The 21,567-nt window shown below is 44.1% G+C and overlaps 1 protein-coding gene across 2 annotated transcripts in view; it reads left to right on the top strand.

The window, feature by feature from the left end:
* The window catches only part of PAK3 (p21 (RAC1) activated kinase 3), a 275,538-nt gene that overhangs the window by 35,560 nt on the left and 218,411 nt on the right, over nt 1-21,567 (top strand). For both annotated transcript variants that reach the window (XM_068532427.1, XM_068532429.1), the window contains exon 2: nt 11,823-11,917. The gene's annotated coding sequence lies outside the window, so the exon portion shown is untranslated. The remainder of the gene's footprint in view (nt 1-11,822; nt 11,918-21,567) is intronic.

A 21,567-nucleotide genomic window follows, 5' to 3' on the forward strand; every position in this document is an offset into this window, starting at 1 on the left:
ATGTTAACATTTGAGGAATCTGAGTGAAGAGTATATGGAAATTCTTTATACTACACTTTTACACTTTATATTAATGGAACTTCAGATGAGAATCACAACCCTGGCTGACACCTTTTCAGCCCAGAGATACCCTGAGCAGAAGATTCAGGCATACCGTGTCTGGACTTCTGACCCATGCATGGGAACTGTGAGATTATAAATTTGTGTGTGTGTGTGTGTGTGTGTGTGTGTGTGTGTGTGTTTAGTTGAGTCAAAAGGTGTATAAGAAGCATTTGAAATGGAAGAAAGTGTAGACTCAAGAGACATTATGGAGAGGAAATCACCAAAATTTGGTACCTGACCAGATGTGGTCAGAGAGAGAAAAGGTGGGGATGGTCCTGAAGTTAGGAGCCTGGGAATTGGGATAAACTGACAGAAAGAGGCAAATCTAGATGAAGAGCTGGTTGGGAGAAAAAATAAGTTTTAGGCGTCTTAAGTTTGAGTGACTAGGGGACATGTGTGGAAAGAAACCATCCAGTAGAAAGGAGTTGGTTAAGGTTGACGCTGAGGGAATTCCCTGGCGGTCCAGTAGTTGAGATTCCATGCTTTCACTGCATGGGGTGCGAGTTCGATCCCTGGTCAGGGAACTAAGATCCCACATGCCGTACGGTGTGGCCAAAAATCAAAACAAAACAAAAACAAAAACAAAGAAAGAAACAAAAAGACTGACGGTGAATAGAGAGGTCAAGGCTAGAGCCAGAGATGTGGGAGTCATCACAATGGTTTTGGATACATCTGTTGTGAAGGGAAGACAGGCTGAAAATAGAGGGATGTTTCTGGGTCCAGCACAGCACACTCAACCGGCTATGAGTACTTGCTCTGACATCAGGCAGGTGTGGGTTTAAAATCCTGGCTTTGCTCACTTCTAGCTGTGAGCCCTCAAACAAGTTCCTTCTTGTCTCTGAGCCTCATTTTTTTTTTCCAGCTATGAAATGGTGATACTCACCATACATGCCTTCCTTTGAGGGTTACATGAGCTAACCTATATAGAGCTCTTAGCCTAGTGCTTGGCACATGGTTGGAGCTGGAGAAATAGGAGCTGCAGGGAATTCCCCAGCAGTCCAGTGGTTAAGACTCCGCGCTTCCACTGCAGGAGGCACGGGTCCAATCCCTGGTCGGGGAACTAAGATCCCACATGCTGCGCAGCGCGGCCAAAACAAAAAAGAAAAGAAAAGCAACAATTGTTATCGATTGATATTTCCTTTCTCGTGCTTGTCCACATTAAGTAGCCTTCTCCTCAAAGGCCCATGCAGTTCAGGTCGCTACGGTTTGCTGGCTGAAATGAAGCAAAGCTACCACAGCATGGCGTCTTCTGCTTATGCGAGACAGGTCCACAACCTGTCACTGAAAAAGGTGGACTCCTTTCCTCTTCTGGCAAATTAAGAGCAAGGTGCAAGGGGCTCTAGGAAGTAAGAGTCAGAGCGGATGGAGCAAGGCAGGCCCCAAAGACTTACTTGGATCACCATGTGTGATTCATTCTTCAGAAGCCTTCCCTAGGCCATCCCGGGAAAGGGATATTTGGAGGAAAGGGGTAGCATGATCTAGGGTGAAGGATGGGCACCGTGTACAAGGGGGCAATTTAATGAAAGGTATTTGGTGCCTAGATGGCCTGATACGTGTCTAGGGAGGAAGTGGGTTCTAAGGGAATGTGCGTGGCCCAGGAATGAGGAGATCTGGCTTCATCTGCTGGCATTAATTCTCTCTATGGAAGATGCAGCTCTGGGCAGTACACTTCCAGCTTAATTCCCCCTCCCCTCTGCTGTAGCACTAATTGATCTGTAGACTTCTTCTACTAGATGTTAATGCAATCAAAGAGATTGCAATGACCTTAAGATTTCCTGATTAATGCCCCCCCCACGCCCCCAGTCAGCATTACTTTCTTGAATTTCTCAGTGCTTGGCTCATTTTTCAGCTCACTTGGCTCTGCTCCATCTTCCAAGTACCTTTTTCCTGTCCTGGGGAGAGGGTTTGGGTGAAGTGGTGGAGCTCTGGGCGGCTTCTTGGCAGCGGCAGATGGAGAATCCCTGTCCTTGAATGAAGCTGTACTCCCCAAAGCGGAAGTTTTTTGGGTTTTGACAAAGAGCAATCTCAGAAAAAGGGACATTGGGAAATGGTAAGTGTGAGTGTGTGTGTGTGCGTGCACGCACGTGCGTGCATGCACGAGAGAGGGAGAGAGAGAGAGAGAGATATTGATTGAGAGGTACCAGGAGCCTGTCAATAAATGAGGAATCTTGAGAAACTGGTAGGAACAAACTGAAATCATTATTTCATCTCGGGCCAAAGGGGGCACAAAAAGAAACATGCTGAGCCAAAGATAAGGAGCAGGGATTACCAATTTCAGTGGGAAGGAGCTTAAGATACAGAAATTGATAGATCAGCTTCTTAGGTGGGCAGCCGGAGTCAGTGCAAACTGCCCAAAGCAGGGCTTGTGATTTTTCTCCTACAATGTTCCTCTTCTTGTCAGTCCCATGTAGTAAATGGCACTACAGTTACCCAGTTGCTTAAGTCAGACTCCTAGTCATTATCCTGAATTCCTCTTGTTCCCTCTTGCATCAAGTACTAGCCGTCAGCAAATCTGCTGACCTGCCTTCAAAATATATCCTGAATTTGCCCACCTCTCACTACCTCCTCAGCTCTTACCTAATGTGGGCCACCATCATCTCTCTCCTGGTCCACTCCTGCAGCCGCCCAACTGGTCTACTTGCTGCAACTCGATGCAAAGTGCTTTCGTGCATGGATGTTCAGGTTGTGTACTGCACAAGGGCACCATAGCTCTGGGTGTGCCATTTTTATCATAGATGCTTACTAACTTACATAAGAGGGTACACATGGGTGCAGACATTCTGGGCTTCTTGGCTTTAAGTCTGAGAGCAGAGGAAGAGAGCCTGCTCCTACATAAACCTATACCAGTACACATGGTCTTGTACAGACTCCAGAGAGCACACATGCGTGCACACACACACACACACACACACACACATTTGGTAGCACAAGTGGGCTCTGTCCCGCCCAAGCCCTGGGTGTCCCTTGAGTTCACTTCTCTCACTCACCACCCATTGCTCTCACATTCTAAAGCCCCATCCCTCCCACCCACAGTTGCCTCATCTTCGGGGGGGGGGAGGCGGTGGAACAGTGGGGTGCGAAGTGCTGTTGATGGTACATTTTTCTAGGGACAAGAAGTGCATAAGTAAGAAGAATGTGGGTGCACACAGCCAAGGCTGCTGCCTGCCGGGACTCTGGTAAACTCCCTTGGGCAGAACTTATAGTGGTTTAGGTCGTAGCCTAATTTTTGTGCTTTTAACTTGAAGAAGGGGTGTCTTTTTTGTAATCCACACAAAGACACTGTATCAGAGAGTGGCAGCCCTGCCCCCCAATGATCTTGAAGCCGTACAACCATCAGCAAGAACTGAAGCAAACATTTGAGTACATTGATCCTTTGCTTAAAACCTTCCATTTAGGGCTTCCCTGGTGGGGCAGTGGTTAAGAATCCGCCTGCCAATGCAGGGGACACGGGTTCGAGCCCTGGTCTGGGAAGATCCCATGTGCCGCGGAGCAACTAAGCCCGTGTGCCACAACTACTGAAGCCCACGCACCTAGAGCTCGTGCTCCGCAACAAGAGAAGCCACCGCAATGAGAAGCCCGCACACCGCAACGAAGAGTAGCCCCCGCTCGCCGCAACTAGAGAAAGCCGCAACTAGAGAAAGCCCACGCATAGCAAGGAAGACCCAACGCAGCCAAAAATAAATAAAATAAAATAAATAAATTTAAAAATACCCTTCCATTTATTTCCCAATGTTCTTAGGATGAAGACAAAACTCCTTACCTGGCCTGTAAGGCTCTAATGATCTGGCCCCTGCCTTCCTCTGCAGCCTCATCTCATACCACCCTCTCCCATGCCCTACCCCCAACCCCAGGCGTACTGGCTTTAGGACCCCGGATCATGCAAGCTCATCCCTGTACCATGCCCCCCCCCGCCCCCTTCTAGAGTGCTAACCCTATGAAGCAAGGACTTTATCTTATTCAGTATTATGTCATCACCTAGTACAGAGCTTGCCATGTAATAGGTGATCGATAAATATTTGCTGAGTGAATAAATAACAGGACAGGAACAGGAAAATGGGCCAACTTCGACCCACCCGAATGGCTCTAAGATGAACCTCAACTCAGCCCCATCGCTAGTGTGCTTTCAGATCCTCTGGTGAAATGACATGGCTGGAAAATGCAGGCTGTTTAAACATCAGAAAGCTGAAAGACCGGTCTGGCCAGAAGGAATAATAATAGTCAGCATAACCGGCAGTTATTGAGGTATTAGCATGTGGTGGGGCATTGCTTTAGGCACTTTACTCATTTACTCTCCGCAATAACCTTCTGAGGTATTGTTAGTATTATTCCCATTTGGCGATGAGCAGACCCAGGAGATTCAGTCACTTGATTCAAACGCAGACAGTTTGAATGGAGTTTCTCTGCTGTACTGTGGAAGGGTGAGAATCCTCTAATTTCCTCTGGTTTCTTTCTTGAAATGCCCTGGGAGTGTTTCCCCGGTGCAGTCTCATCGTCTTGAACCCAGCCCCGGGAAGCAGGTGGGAGAGGGTCACGTGCCGTGTTGGCAAGCAGCAGCGAATGCAGATCTAGTTAGCGTCCCCATGGGCAAGGAGCCACTTCGGTGATTGACAATATAAATTAAAAAGCTGAGATCTTTTCTCCTTTCTTGATATTGAAATCTATAAAACCATCAAATCCTAAGCCAGCCTCACCCAACTAAAAGGGAGTTGCAGTCACAAAGCAAATTTAACACCTCTTCCAATTTTTCTGACATCAAGTGGAGCGCTTCCACTGAGGTGATAATGGCATTAGTTTGAAGCTCTCCACGGCTGAAACCTCAGCTATTACAGGGCTAGACTGCACCCAGCACCTTCACATGGGATGAGAAATTGACACGTGGGAAAGAGGCAACTGACCTGGTAGGCTTTGCAGCCTGACCACGAATAAAAAGAATAAAAAAAATAAAGCAAGGACAGAAAAAGCAGAGTGATCCTCATCATTAAGGACGTTAGCCTGCTCATGGGCATAACAGAATGTTTCTTTTTTCTTTATCCCACTTTTTTGGACCCTCTTTAACAAAAGACAGCTGTTTAAAACACAATTTGACATCAGTTTGCCCCTCCCTGCTCATAGCCTGTATCGCAAATTTGTGGGCTATACGGGGGGGGGGGTTCCCCACATATTTTACCAGAATACTAGAACTAGAGAAAGGACCTAACAAGCCATTTGGTTCAACTCATTGACTTTATAGATGGGGAGACTGAGGCCGAGAGAAGGATGGCTTGCTTTTATTTTCACTAAGCGTGTGTGGGCGGGGCGGGGGGGGTGGTAGATGATCCTTGGAAGCTATTAAGGGGAGAGACAGAACAAACTGCATTGTGAAGGGGAAGGGGTGAAGAAAAATGTTAGTGTTTCATAAATAGCTAGTCATTTGTCACATCAATATATACGCATTGCAAACAACACCCCTCTCTGTGGCAGAAACAGAGGGGATGTTCTATACAGAGGGAGGACCTCAGCCAAGGAAGCTAAATGGGAGTCATTCATCCCTCCAACCTCTTTCTGCCATCGCACAGATTGGTCCAATCCACCACCTAGGTGTTCTGTGGGCTCACAGCATTTTGCTCGGCAGAGACTTCCAAACACTGCTTTGCAAGTGGCTGGTGGCATTTAACCTCTGTGGGAGGGATGGTGCCTTTGCCTTTCATCATGGAATCCATTATTTTTCTTTTTTCTTTGAAGCACAGTGCAGAGCCTTTTTTTTTGTTTTTTCAAATTGCACAGCAAAAATAGAAATGTAGCCAGCCCTAAGTACAGCCCTGTGGAGGAGGTTCAGGGCAACCATCCCTCAGGCAGTGTGTATACAGAGTGTGCTCATTTCAGAAGCTGATGGTAAATCCTGTAGGGAGGGAGGCAGAAAGTACCAGCTCTTCTTCCTCTTCTGCCTTAAAGGGAGACAGACTTGAAAGAGGTGGAGCTGGGAACTCTGGAGAAAGCCAGCCCAAGTGCAGTCGTAGACCCTACCTGGGGAAGTCAGAGTGGACAGCTTAGCTCTGAACTTGCTGTGAGACCTTGGGTAAGTCACTTCCCGTCTTTGGGTCTCTGGTTTGTTTGTTTGTTTTTTAATTTTTGGCTGTGTTGGGTCTTCGTTTCTGTGCGAGGGCTTTCTCTAGTTGCGGCAAGCGGGGGCCACTCTTCATCGCGGTGCGCGGGCCTCTCACTATCGCGGCCTCTCTTGTTACGGAGCGCAGGCTCAGTAGTTGTGGCTCACGGGCCCAGTTGCTCCGCGGCATGTGGGATCTTCCCAGACGAGGGCTCGAACCCGTGTCCCCTCCATTGGCAGGCAGATTCTCAACCACTGCGCCACCAGGGAAGCCCTCTCTGGGTTTTTTTTTTCTGCCTCTTCTGCCTCACAGGATATCTGAAAGGCATAACTGAGGAGAAAATAGACACACATATGCTTTGGAAACTGTAAAAACTCAATATAAGTGCAACCTATTATTGTTGTTGTTTTATGTCTGCTCCTTGCCTCTGGTGGTTGGACCATCTTGGTATAGAACATCTAGGACAGATCCAAGGTCTCTGGAACTACAGAAGGGAGAGGGTGGGAGGGGTCAGTAAGAGTGGGAACAGAGCCCACATGAATCAGAGCCCCACCACTTTCTTAACCTCTCTATCTGTGTCTTTCAAAGGCTCTCTGAGCCTCAGTATTCTCATCTATAAAGTGGGGTTGTTGTGAGGATTTAAGTGAGTCAATGAATGGAAAGCTCTTATGCCAGCAGCACTGGCATGAAGTAGGTGTTTGATAATAATGACTGTTACTAATGTTATTTGCTTCTGTGTCCTGAGGAGAAATGTGATCCCTTAATGCCAGTGCATGGCTAGTCCTTGGTAAAAAAAATATAGATTCCTGGGCCTCACCCTGAAGAAGTTCTGCTTCTGTAGGTTTGGAATGGAGCACAAGAGTGTGTATTTAACAAAAACTCCATTGGTCTAGAGTAGTGTTTTTCAAGCTGCCAATTATTACCCACTGCTCAGAAAATCAATTTAGTGGGTAGTGACCAGGATTAAAAAAAAAAAAAAAGGAATGGACTAGGAAATAACAGTGTGCACTGCACACAGTAAGGGTAAGGATTGCTTCAGGACATGTTTGTCGTATACATATATATACACACACACATATATAATATATATTTCCGTGATGTGTGCTATATGAATGACAAATGTACTTCTTACTTTAGATCATGGTCCAAAATGTTGGAAAGACACTAGAGGATACTATCTTCCATCTGGAGACAATAGTATCCAGAGAAATTATCTGTCAAGTCCCAGCCCAGACAAGAAATGGCCAACAAGAGAATGGCGAAGGATCCATTTCTCCTCTCCCCATTTCTCCCATGCTATGCTTGGGTTGACAGAGTTGGTTGTTCTCTAATTAGAATGAGTTCTAATACTGTGTAATGGCCCTGGCCTGAGACGTAAGGGCAAGGTAGGGGTATTGCTATGGGTATCAGGCTAATTGCATTGACCCCCATTAGACAGAAAATGCATCTGAGTAAATTGGGGTGTTTAGTTGCTATTGGTTAGTGAGCGCTTTGTAAACAAACACAGTTTGTTCCGCTCCTTCTTTCAGACTTTGATACTTATTTGACCATTTGAAACTCTTTTGTTACTTTTGTGAAATCAAGTAATAGACTTAAAACTCTGTTTCAGTTCACAGGGACCAAAATCAGTGTCTTTTTACTCCCCACTTGGTATGTTGAGGGTATTGGTACCCCTAAACCTTTCTCCCATGTGCCCCACCTAAAGGGAGCAGCTACTCCCGGACTCCAGCCCATTATGGCCCTGGGAATAGCTTACCTCAGCAGTGAGGCTTTCTCAGATCACCTTCTGTAAGCTGTAGGCCTTGCAGGATCCCCCTACCCCTACTACTTCAGAACTCCCTGTCTCCTTTATATTTTCTCTATGGTACTTATCAAAACATAACATACTATATTGTAAGTAATAAACAGATGACAGAAATAACCCCATGTGTCCAGATCTCTTTTTCTCGAAAGATTGGAAATTGAATTTTATGTGAGGTCTTCCACTTTTTAAATGTTGCTAGATCGTCTGATTTTTCTAGAGAGCTTGGAAATCTGAATATTTATGTAAAATCTTCTGATTTTTGTGTTGCTTACCAGATGAAAAATTTTTTAAACACTATTTGGGCTGAAGAAAATATGTTCATGGCCCAGATTTGGGCTGTGGATCACTAAGCTAGATTGTAGCGGAACTGGATCTTGAACCAGCTTTCTTGCTTCCCAGGGCTCTCTCACATTCCCCCTGTGCCTGCTGGGCTGCCCCTCTTCTGCTGAGGGTTGCACCACGCTGGCCTGTGTAGAGGACAACATTCCGTTCAGTCCCGAGTGCCCTCCTCACAGGGGATGTAACACAGCCATCACCACCCATCTGATAAGCACCAGGCACTTCTCACTCCACAGTGTGTGAATTTCCCTGCCTTCCCAATCTCAACAGTGGATGTTGCCTCTTGGCGCTCTTTATTGCTTTTGCTCCAGTGATAGAATGAACACAAGGCCTTTATAGGAATGTTATTAGCATTGCTCCCAGCCAGCGGTACCTTCCAGTAGAATCGGTGTGGTCTAGGGTAAAGAATCTGGGGCTTCAAGTCCAGAGGGCTGGGCTGAATTCTCAGATGTGTGACCTGAGACAACTTACTTAACCTCCCTGGCCTTCAATTTACTTAACTGTAAAAATGAGAAAAATAAGATCTTGCCTCTCTGGGCTGCTATGAGGCTAAAGTGAGATAATATGTATGACAGCTATTTGAAAAGAGAACATTTTACAACTGTGAGGGTATAGTATCATTTTGAAATCAGCAAAATATTTATTGAGCATCTACTATGGGCCAGCTAATAGACCAAGGAACTCAAGGCCTAGCTGCCTCCATGAGCTCTAGTCTAACTCAGAAAAAGGGACATATGCGAGTGGAAAGAGAGTCAGCACTGCAAAGAGATGACCAGGCTGAATGAAATGTACAGACTGTATAATAAGAGAGATTGTGATGGAAAGGGCTGATCACTGAAGGATTCCTGGAGGGCGTTGCATTTGAGCTGCGTTTGGAAAAAAAAATCGGTAGGATTGCGTTGGCAGAGGGAAGAAGAAAGACATTCTAGGAAGGGACAACAGCACGGGTAAGGGCTGAAATCATGTGTGTTGGAGGCCTAATCTCCACGGAGTGGAGGGTTCAAGTAGTGACTAGCAGATGATCGCTTCTCCACTTGGCTGGAACGCAGAAGAGAAAATCCAACAAAGCGTGCTTCTTATGGAATCAAACCAGAGTCCAAATGGGGCAGTGGGCATGTTTGATTACATTACAGGAGGGCCTAGTACTGTACAGTAGGTCATAATAATAGTTCCCACCTCATGGCGCTGTTCTGAGCATTGAAGGAGGTGATGTGTTTGAAACATTTAGCGCAGGGCCTGATATATGATTAGTTCTAAAGAAATGTTAGTTGTCATTATCATCATCATTTTCCATCTTACATTGATGTCAGGGGTTAATAACATGGGCTTTGAAGTCTGCCTGATATTAGTTGTGTTACCTTGGGCAAGGCATATCACCTCCCTGTTTCTCAGTTTCCTGGTCTTTAAAATGGGAATAATACTAGTGCCAACTGAAACAACAATAATAATAATAATAGTGCCAACTGAAAAGGGCTATTATGAGGATTAAATGAATTAATCCAAGTAAGGTGCTTATCACAATGCCTGGTACATGGAAAGCACTCAATAGATGTTAGCTATTACAATGACTATGGCCAGGTAATCATTAATGTAATATGACTGCATAACAAAAAATTGGGGAAATTGAGAAACAGAAACAAAATCACCCTAAATCTTACTACTAAGATACAACTGCTTGCTATTATTTTGAGATCTGGTTCTTAAATCTGAAATGTCTTTTGTTGAGAAAATCAAGACTGCAGAAAATGGCACGGATTTTGGGATGCAGTGGTCATTTCATTAAATATTTAGTGAGCACCTACTATATGCTACTGATATTCCAGGGGCTGAGATGCAGCCAGAAACAGGACATGCATGATCCCTGCTTTTAGGGTACTTATAGCCCAATAGAGGGGGATAGGAAAACAAAATAAAAGTATAAAATAAGCAGTGGGTTTTGCCCACATAGGCCTTGGTCAACAATAAGCAAGAGGGGGCAGCCCCGGTAGTTCCTGCCCAGCTGTCCTTACCACTCTGTAGACCGCAGGGAGAGGGCTCATTGGTCCAGAGGAGGACATGGAGAATAGGAGAAAGATGTAATCTCTTAGAGCTGAAAGGGACCAGGTTAATGTGATTCTGCCACTGGGCATCTGTTCATCCAGTCTTGGCTTAAAATAACACTGTCTCACCAGCCTGCTCAGCCTCCTGCAGGACCCTCTGAAGATCAGAAAGCCTTTTTGACAGGTTTACTGAAAATCTGCCTCCTTGCTACCACTGGGTGGCAGTAGTCCTAATTCTGTCACCCGAGCAACCCAGAATAAGTGCATACCTTCCATAGGAAAACATTTTTGAGATTTGAAAGCAGGTGGGAAGCCTCTCTATCCCTGGATGCCTCTCTTTTTTAGGCCCCATGTCTCTGGTCCCTTCGAGAGCCACTCCTGTTATGGGATGGTTTCCAGCCCCTTTGTCAATTTCGAGACCCTCCTCTGGAGGTGTTCCACTTTCTCAGTGGTCCTCTTAAAGTGTGCTGCATAGGCTGGAACAGGAGACTCCAGGAGAAAACAGCAGAGATTGCAGTGTGACAATTATATTCTGGAATCTAAAAACCTTACTTTTTTTTTTGAACATCTTTATTGGAGTATAATTGCTTTACAATGGTGTGTTAGTTTCTGCTTTATCACAAAGTGAATCAGTTATACATATACATATGTCCCCATATCTCTTCCCCCTTGCATCTCCCTCCCTCCCACCCTCCCTATCCCACCCCTCTAGGTGGTCACAAACCACCGAGCTGATCTCCCTGTGCTATGCGGCTGCTTCCCACTAGCTATCTATTTTACATTTGGTAGTGTATATATGTCTATGCCACTCTCTCACTTCGTCCCAGCTTCCCCTTCCCCTTCCCTGTGTCCTCGAGTCGATTCTCTCTGTCTGCGTCTTTATTCCTGTCCTGCCCCTAGGTTCTTCAGAACCATTTGTTGTTTTTTTTTTTAGATTCCATATATATGTGTTAGCATACTGTATTTGTTTTTCTCTTTCTGACTTACTTCACTCTGTATGACCATCCACCTCACTACAAATAACTCAATTTCGTTTCTTTTTATGGTTGAGTAATATTGCATTGTATATATGTGCCACATCTTCTTTATCCATTCATCTGTTGATGGACACTTAGGTTGCTTCCATGTCCTGGCTGTTGTAAATAGAGCTGCAATGAACATTATGGTACATGACTCTTTTTGAATTATTAGAAACCTTACTTTCATTAATTCAACCTAAAATTGTGCTCTGTTTTTAGCAGCTAAATAATTTAGCTACGTTAAGCTGTTGGCTCAAATTATGCTATGGGTCAACTCGAACCCCTAGATCTTTTTTGAATTGTTTGTTTTTATGTGACCTGATGCTGAGCTATGCTTCCCTTATTTTGGCCTTACAAAATAGACTTTTAAGTTTTTGAGGATTTTTTTCTTTATCTTATAAATTTCACTTTATTTTTATTTTTTTTTTAATTTTAGCCCAGTACTCCAGCCCATCTGAGCTCATTTTGAATCTCAGTTTTGTTCTTCAACATATTTGATATCCCTGCCAGCTTTGGGTCATCTTCAGACTTGTAAGTACATTTTCTGTGTCATCTAAGTTATTAGTAAAACTGCAAAAGCCTGTGGCCTTTCCCTGGTGATTTTCTGCTGGTTGCCGCCTACGCTTTGTGTAAAATTCTTTGATCAATTGCCAATCCATTTCACTTGTGCTATAATCTGGTTAATATGTTGCTGCTTTATCTCATCTCATTCATGAGAAAGTTATAGGAGACAATTTCAGATGCACTGCTGAACCCAAGATATGTTGTAGTTACAAAAGACAAGATGGATGAAGGATGATCTAAGATGGCTCGTTTTGTTTTGTAAAATGGAAACTACTGTACTTTTTTTTCCAATTATAAAAGTAATATAATTGTAAAGGTCAACAGCATACAAAAGTATATAAATTAGAAAGTGAAAGTCCCTCTGTAATTCTTTGTGCTGACAACCTACCAGATGACTGTGGTTAATAGTTTTGTGCATTCATAAACACAGATCTATGATTCAAATCAAATCATGCTAGAGAGAATGTTGTGTGACCTGCTTTTTTCACTTTCAGTCTTTTGGAAACATCTTTCCTTGTCAGAATATATAGTTTTACTTCATCCTTTTTAACACCATAGTGTTCTTTTCTGTGGATGTTTCCTAACTTAACTCATCAATCCCGTATGGATGGACATTTAGATCATCGGCACATTTTTGCTTTTGTAAGCAGTGTTGCATGGTGAACTTTCTTTGCTGGCTTGAGATGTTGTGTTGGGTGCTGGGTTTTGGCTCCTCTGGATTCCCCGTCCTTTGGGATCTTGTTTTCAATGTTCCAAATGCCAAGGGCCACCTCTACCAAAGAAAGAAGAACTGAAGAGGGCTCTGCCAACTCCCTGCTCATGTTTTGAGTTTGAAAATCTAAACGTTGTCCTCCCTCGAAGTGGAATTAAAGCTGCTTGAACTCCTGGGGGCCTTAGGAGAACCAAGAACCAAGGCACCCCAAGATCAAGTCCTGAGTGACAGACAGGCTCCATGCCTGGCTGGCACAGGTGAGGTGATTAGGAGCAAGAAAAGGAAGGAGAACTTCCTTGCTGTTGAGCCACTCTTCCCCATCACACACCCTCAGCTCTGCCAAGTGAGGCCACTTGCTGGGCGCTGTATAGTTCCCTTCTTTCTCATCTTTGCACCTTTCCTCCTCCCTGCACACGTGCACCTCCCAGACCAAGGTAGGATCCACCTACTCGGAACTTCCAGAACACTTTAAGAGCATGAATCATATTACCTATTCCATAGAGTTATGAAGATTAAATGAGAACATATGTAAAACACCCAACACAGTGCTCCGCATAAACTGAGTGTTAAATAAATGACAGCAATAATTGATTGTATTTATATCCCCCTTTGGATACCTACCTCATTATAACTTGTGTGACTTCTATTTGTGTTCGTGTCTTGATCGCCTCCTCTAATTTATAAGCTCCCTTGAGAGAAGAGTTCTCTCTCTCTCTCTCATTCTCTCTCTCTTTTTTTCTCCCCACCCCCCTGCCGCCGCCACCAACTAGAAAGCATAAAAGACCCATTGCTGGGGATTAGTGGAGCTCTTTAAAATTTAGATGGATGAATGTTGCCATCATATTTTAAATCTCTTTATCACTGTATTGTGTTCTTGTTAGAAAGCATCTTTCCCATTAACTAATCAACGGGGCCTTGTCCGTTGGGCAGAGCATGGCATACATATTCCAACCACTGAGCCACTGGTCACAGAATTAGCAATCTACGGAATCATAGGTTTGGGAAGGTTTCCAGAAAACAATGGCCTTGAGTGTGTGTTTATCTGAGCAGAATACATTTACATGTCACTCTCAGGCTTCTGCTGTCTAAATGGAAAGGGACATCAAGCACCAACTTAGTTTAGGCCACCATGAAGTCTCTCTTAGACTACCACAGCGGCTTCCTAAGTTGCTTCCCTACTTTCACTCGTGCCCTCCACACTGCAGCAAGAGCAATATTTAGACAATAGTAAATCAGATCACATCATTCCCCTCCTCAAAACCCTTCATTGGTTCTTATCTCACGTACTACAAAATCCAGTTTGCTTCCCATGGTCTACAAGGCCCTGCATAATCTGGCCCCTGCATATCTCTCCAAACTCATCTTGTTTCACTCTTCCCCTTGCCCACTCTGCACCACCCACGCTGGCCTTCTATTGTGAGAACACACCCAGCTCATTCCTGGTTCAGTGCCTTCATTCTCATTCTGCTTGCCACCAGGAATTGAATCCCACCCATGCCCCAACGTTCCCATGCTTCCTTCTGTCCTTCAGGTTTCCACTTAATGATACCATCTCAGAATGGTATCATTCATTGAGGTCTTTCCTGTGTATCCTATCTCAAGTAGGTTCCCGTTGGTTCATGTCCCCCATGTTAATCTCAAACTCATTGGTTCTCAGCCCTCATTTCCCATTAGAAGTCACTCAGAGAACATTAAAAAAATGGCCAGGCACCTTCTAGACCAAGGAAATCAGAATCTCTGTGGATGAGTCCCAGGTTATCTATATTTTAAATGTTCCTCTGGTGATTTTAATGTGAAGCCAAGGTTGGCAGCTGCTGTTCTAATCTATCAGCTTGTCTATTTTCTCCTTAGTACTTATCACAAGCTGTAATTATTATGCTTATTCCATTCATTTATTCAATAAGTATTTATTGAGCCCCTACCATGTGCCCAACACGACTCAAAATACAGGGATTTAAACAATGAACACTATAAACACAAATCCTAACCTTTATGTAACTTCCATTCTAATATGGAAGATGGACAATAAGATATATATGTGTATACACACGCACACACACACACACACACACACATATATATATATATATATATATATATATATATATATAGCTGTGGACTGAATGTTTGTGTTTGTGACCCCCAAATTTCATATACTGAAGCTCTAACCTCCAATTGGAAGATATTTAGAGATGGGGCTTTGGGAGGTAATTAGGGTTAGATGAGGTCATGAGGGTAGGGCCCTGGTCTCATGCGATTAGTTTCCTTGTAAAAAGAGACACTGGAGAACTTACTCTGTCCCCCATCCCATTCCTCTCTCCCACACACACATGAGGAGAGGTCCTGTGAGCACATAGCAGCCACCTACCAGGCAAGAGAAGAGGCCTTAGAATGAAACCTACCTTGCTGTCACCTTGATCTTGGACTTCTCAGCCTCCAGAACTGTGAGAAGTACATTTCTGTTGTTTAAGCCACCCAGTGTATGGTATTTTGTTAGGGCAGCCTGAGCAGACTAAGACATATGGTATGTTAGATAAGGATAAGTGCTAAGGAGAAAAATAAAGCATAAAATGGAGATTTTTTTTTTAGAGGGGAGAGAGAGAAGTTTTAGATAGAGTGGCCTAGAAAGGAGAATCTTGAGTAAAGATATGAAGGAAATGAGAGATCTAGATCTGCAGCTATTTAGAGATAGAGCATTCAAGGCAGAGAAAAAGTAAGTGCAAAGGCCCTGAGGCTGGACCAGACCTGGTGTGTTTGAGAAACACAAGGGGGCCAGTGTGGCTGGAGAGTTGAGAGCAAGGGACAGAGTGGTAGGAGATAAATTCAGAGAAGTAATGGGGGACAGATAATGTGGAAACTTAAAGGTTATTGTAAGAACTTTGGCTTTTACTCTGAGTAAAAAGTGGTACGTAATCATTGAAGAATTTCTAGCAGAGAGGTAACATAATCGGACTTAGATTTTAATAGGCTCACTCTATCTGCCATGTTGAGAATAAACTGAAGGGGCAAAAAGGTGGGAGCACAGCAGGACCAGCTAGGAAGCTGCTGCAATAACCCAGGTGAGAGATGATGGTGGCTTGGAGAAGGGTGGTAGCAATGGTAGTGATATGAGAGACAATGGTCAAAATCTCTATGTACCTTGAGAGTTAGAGTACACAGGATTTGCTGACTGTGTTGGGCCCGAGCCAGTCCATAGTCAAGGACAACACCATGGTTTTTGGCCTGAACGTCTAGAAGAATGGAGTTGCCATTTTACTGAGATGGGAAAGACTACGGGAAGAGTAGCTTTGAGGGGAAAATATCAAGGGCTTAGTTTTGAAGTTGATAATTTTGAAGCACCTATTGTTAGATATTCAACTGGGGATGTTAAGTAGAGAGGTGGAAATATAAATCTGGAGTTCGTAGGAGAGGTCGGTCCTAGAGATAGGACTTCGGGACCTATGAGATTGGATGAAATCACCTAAAGAGTAAATTCAGGTAGAAAAGAGAAGAGGTCCAAGGACTGAGACCTAAAGCATTCCAAAGTCTAGAGGTTGAGTTGAAGAGCAAAAGAAATTGGACCTGAGAAGAAGCAGCCAGAGTAAAAGGAAGAAAACCAATAGAATGTGGTTTCCTGGAAGCCAGGTGAAGAAAGTCATTCAAGGAAGAGAGAGTGGTCACTATGTCAAACACTGCAGAGAGTTCAAGGAAGAGGAGGACGGAGAAATGACCATGGGATTTTGTAACATGTAGAGAAGGGCAGCAATAGGGTAGTAGCGGTATCTGGAGGGAGGATTAGAGTTGAGAGAGGATTTTATTAATGTTTAGGATGGGAGAAATAATATTCTAATGCGAATGATCCAGTCTCCCACATTAGAATGTAAGCTCCTTGAGGGCAGGGATTTTGTTTCTTTCATCCCCATCACCTCCCACAGTGCCTAGCACAGAGTCGGCGTTCCATAAATGTTGTTGAGACATAGAGAACAGACTTGTGGTTGCCAAGGGGGTGGGGGGTGGGGGAGGGATGGAGTGGGAGTCTGGGCTTAGCAGATGCAAACTATTATATATAGGATGGATAAACAACAAGGTCCTACTGTATAGCACAGGGAACTATATTCAATATCCTGTAATAAACCATCATAGAACAGAATATGAAAAAGAATATATATATATATATGTATATATGTATAACTGAGTCACTTTGCTATACACCAGAAACTAATGCAATATTGTAAATCAGCTATACTTCAATAAGATACATTTTAAAAAATGTTGTTGAATAGGTGAATGATCAAATGATTGAAGAAATCAATGGAAGTAAAGGTCAAAGAGTTGAGTAAGAACTAACAGCAGGATAAAGTGGCAGGTGAATTGAGTAGCACCCTGGCTTGAGTTGCAGTCATTCCTGCCACACTCCTGGCACACCAAGCTTACCCCAGGGCCAGACAGCCTAGGCATGCGTTGGCATGACACAACTCTCTTTGCCAAGAGGGCACGCTGTGTCTCTGTGGTCATCCGTTCCAGGGAGTAGACAGGTTTTGGGACTGTAAGAACTCAGCACGGCCAGACAAGACCGCAAAGCTCAGGAGAAACCCCTCTGTGTCATCGCCATTCTCCGGGCGTGGTCTGTCTGCGCCACAGGGCACATGTGAGACGTGGGCCACGCTGCTGACCCAGTGTGCCCCCGCTGGCTGGAGGGTGATTAATAACCTCCTGTAGCTCAGGCCAAGGAACAGCTAAACCAGAGTCCAAGGAGAAGCCCATGGCCATGCAGCCACTGGAAGCCTTGGACCCGGCTCCTCCCAGCAGCTGCATTGCACAATCCCCACAGTGTAAGGTGATGGGTTGGCCCAGTGGGGCTTCCCCATGGTGCCTGTGACTCAGCTGTTGCTGGAAAGATGGCATGGCCCAGCGCCGGGCTAGTGCATAAGGGGCACTTTTGAATGAATGAACCCTTTGGGACTCTGGGAATTGACACAAATAGTGAGGAAAGAATGCTTCTTTTTCCATGCCTTCCCTGTCATCTCACTCTATGCCCAGACACAGTCCTGTGCTGGGACACAGCCAGGGGCAGAGCATGTCCTGGGCTGGGAAGAAAGGACAGGGAAGCCTACATAGTTAATTGCCAGCACCCCCAGACAGACCTTTTCCATCTCCTAAACTGGCCCCCAAAGACTCCACCGTCATGTCAGGTCTTAGGAGTCCAAAACGTTTATTTCAATCCACATTGACTTAATACCTGATCTGGACCACATCCTGTGTGTTTTCTCAAAGTTGTTACTATAATAATAAATACAACAACAATGACCACTACTATTACTTCTAATATTAGTAATAATTACTGCAGCTGACACATACTGAGCACCTACTATGGGCCAGACACTGGGCTAAGTACTTTACATACATTGTCTGTTGTACTCCTCACTGCAGCCCTGTGAAGTGACTACTATTTTTTTTTAATTGAAGTGTAGTTGATTTACAATGTCATGTTAGTTTCAGGTGTACAGCACAGTGATTCAGTTATATATATACATTGTTTTTCAGATTCTTTTCACTTATATGTTACTATAAGATATTAAGTATAGTTCCCTGTGCTGTACAGTAGGTCCTTGTTGGTTACCTACTTTATATATAGTAGTGTGTATCTGTTAATCCCATCCTCCTAATACTATTATTGTTTCTCTTGAACAGAAGAGATTCAAGCTATGAAGGGAGAGAGTTGAGATTCAAGCCCAGATCTGTCTCATGACAGACTCACGCTCTACACGGTTCTCTATTATAGTATCGATGTGCTCTTTTAAAAAATGTAGATCAGATAATATCATTCCTTGGCTTGACAGCCTCCAGTGGCTTCCCATCACACTTAGAATAAAATCCAACTTTCTTCCTGGGCCATCGAGGCCTGGCAGAACCCAGCCTTTGCCTGCCTCCCCAGCCTTGTCTCATTTTCCTCTTCCCCCGCCCCTATAACACCTGTGCACCGGGCTCCGTGGCAGTAGCAGTGCTCGGCTTTGGGTACATTTGGTAGTCTGGCTTGGCTGCGTAACCCTGCTTACTGTGATACTTCCCTTGGAAAATACCTTCCATGGTTCAAACAACCATCCCTATTGGTATAAGGTGGAAGCTGCCTGTGATTGTCAGTACAGCCATTGTTCCCCCCGGATAGTTGCTGGGCTATCTTATTACTTTCTCTCTCCCTCACTTGTGTTGTAAGATCCTAGAAGGTTGAGAGTATCCCAGATCCTCTCCAGCACCAAGAAGAACGTGATGCTCAGAGGTAAATCTAAGCCCCAATTCTCATTCGGTCACTGTTGGTATTTGGTGAGACTCTCCTGGATGTCTGGGGTGTGGGGCACAGAAACAGCACTGGACTAGGAAACATATGACCTATATCTTACTCTGGTTCTTTCACTCATTAGCTTAGGAGACCTTAGATGAGTCCTTTCACTTTTCTAAGCCTCAGTTTCTTCATCGGTCAATGAAAGTAATAGTCTCTGCCCCTGAGGGATCGCTTTGAATATCTAATAAGATGACTTGCTGGATAGTGGTCTGTAAAGTAGAGAAATTTACATAAAAATGCCTATTGAGTGCTTACTATATTTCAGATACTGCTCTAGGCTTCTCACATGTTTTACCTCAATCAATCCTCAGAAAAAATGTACTATACTAGTATTAACAGCATCTCCACTTTACAGATGAGAAAAATGAGACACAGAGAGGTTAAAAGGTTTGTTCATCATTACCTAGCTATTAAGTGTCAGAGCCAGATTGTGAATCCAGGCAATCTGGCTTCAGAACCTGTAGACTGAGCCACTCACTTCCACATGTAAAGTAATGGGTTTTATTAGGGGCGTGTCTTAGTCAATTCTGGCGACTATAACAGAATACCATAGACTGGGTGGCTTATAAACAACAGAAATTTATTTTTTGCAGTTCTGGAGGCTGGCAAATCCAAGATCAAGGTACCAGCAGTTTTGGGGTCTGGTGAGGCCCTCTGCCTGGTTGCAGATGGCCATCTTCTCCCTATCATCTCACATAGCAGAGGGGGAGAAAGGAGCTCTGTGGACACTTTTTCTAAATAAGGGCACTAATCCTATTCATAAGGGCTCCACCCTTATTACCTAATCACCTCCCAACGGCTCCACCTCCAAATACCACCACATTGGGGATTAGATTTCAACATACGAATTTTGAGGGGATACAAACCTTCAGTCTGTAGCAGGCGGGAGGTTATTATTATTTTTTACAGTAAAAACTAATTTTTGCTATCATTTTGTCCAACTGTTGTACCATTTTTCCTCTCACTGGGCCACATGCTACTTGGGTTCCTTCACCTGTTATTGTTTAGCATTATGGTAGCAGACCCTCACTCCACCCCAATTCTCTTACCTTCCCCTTCCTCAAAGCCACAAGAGGTTCCCAACAAATGTGATATTCCAGAGAACATAATCTTCCCATGTCCAGAGATGAGTGTGGGTGCCTGGGGGTCTGATCCCTTTGTGTCTTCATGAGTACTGAGCACCTCCCACGTGTCAGGGCCTGTTCTAGTCAACTGGGGATACCTCAGGGAACAAACAATCAAAAAATCCCACCCTGCACAACTTCACTTCGACGGTATTATTGCCCCCAATACACAACCTTAATCTAACCTTGAGATAACGTCAGACAAACCTCCATTGAAGGAAACTCTACAAAGTAACTGACCTGGACTTGTCAAATTGTCAAGGTCATGAAAGACAAAGACTGAGGAACTGTCACAGTTTAGAGGACGCTAAGGAGACATGACAACAAATACAATAGGAGATCCTGAATTGGATCTTGGGATAGAAAAAGGACATTAGTGGAAAAACTGGGGAAATTTGAATAAGGTCTGTAGATTAGTTAACAGTGTGGTATCAATATTAATTTCTTGGTTTCAATACTATTACCATTATTATCTAAGGTGTTTAATGTTAGGGGAAGCTGGGTGAATGGTATACAGCAACTCTCTGTGCTATGTTTACAATTTTCTTGTAAAGTCTAACATTATTCCAGGCAGTTTGAAAGCAGGCTGGCAGGCACAGAAATGATAAATGCCAGAGGATATGGGAAGGGCATTGACAGTATCTGCTATGCTTCCTGAGCCGCAGTGTCTTCATCTGTAAATTAGACCCAATAATAATGTATCTCAAAGAATTTATATGGGAACCTGCTTTTGAAGTATTATAAAAATGCAAGCTATAAATATTCAGTTTTGTGACAGAAGCTACAGAAGAAATAAAAATACCATCACTCCATCCTCTAGGAAAATTTTTTTTAATAAAATTATTTCAAAATAAAAAGTTAAACACATCCCTGCCTTCCTGGGGCTCACCTTTCGGTAGAGAGAAGGTGGAGGAGGGAATAAATAAAGCAATCAGGAAATTAGTATTTTAGAAGGAAATAGATGCTATGGAGAGAAATAAAGCAAGAAAGGCAGACAGGCAGCAGAAGAGGGGCAGTTTTAAAATAGGATGGTTATGGCAGGCCTCACTGAGAAGGTGGCATTTGAATAAAGACTTTAAAGGAGGGAGAGAGCAAGAGCCCCAAGAAGGAGTGTATCAGTCAGAGGGGACAGTGAGTGCAAAGGCCCTGAGGTTTGACCACTTTAAGGAACAGCAGGAAGCCTGGAGTGACTAGAACAGAGCTTAGCAAGGTCAGTTCGCCTCATCCTGTGATCTTAAAGATAACAGAAAGAAACTGGCCACAGGGGAAGGCTCAGGGAAATCAAACAATAGACACCAAATAGAGGACCTGCCATTGTCCTCTGTTTCCAGCAGAGTCACCAATGACAGAAGCATGAAGGCAAAGAAAAGAGCAGGGAAGTGAAATCGCTGAAGTCTAGAGTCCTTGTCCAATTTCTGGTGAGGAAACAAATCATTATTAAGCACCATAACAAGTTTCTGAG

The sequence above is a fragment of the Eschrichtius robustus genome, chromosome X, assembly GCF_028021215.1.
Source record: "Eschrichtius robustus isolate mEscRob2 chromosome X, mEscRob2.pri, whole genome shotgun sequence".
NCBI classification, from domain to species: domain Eukaryota; kingdom Metazoa; phylum Chordata; class Mammalia; order Artiodactyla; family Eschrichtiidae; genus Eschrichtius; species Eschrichtius robustus.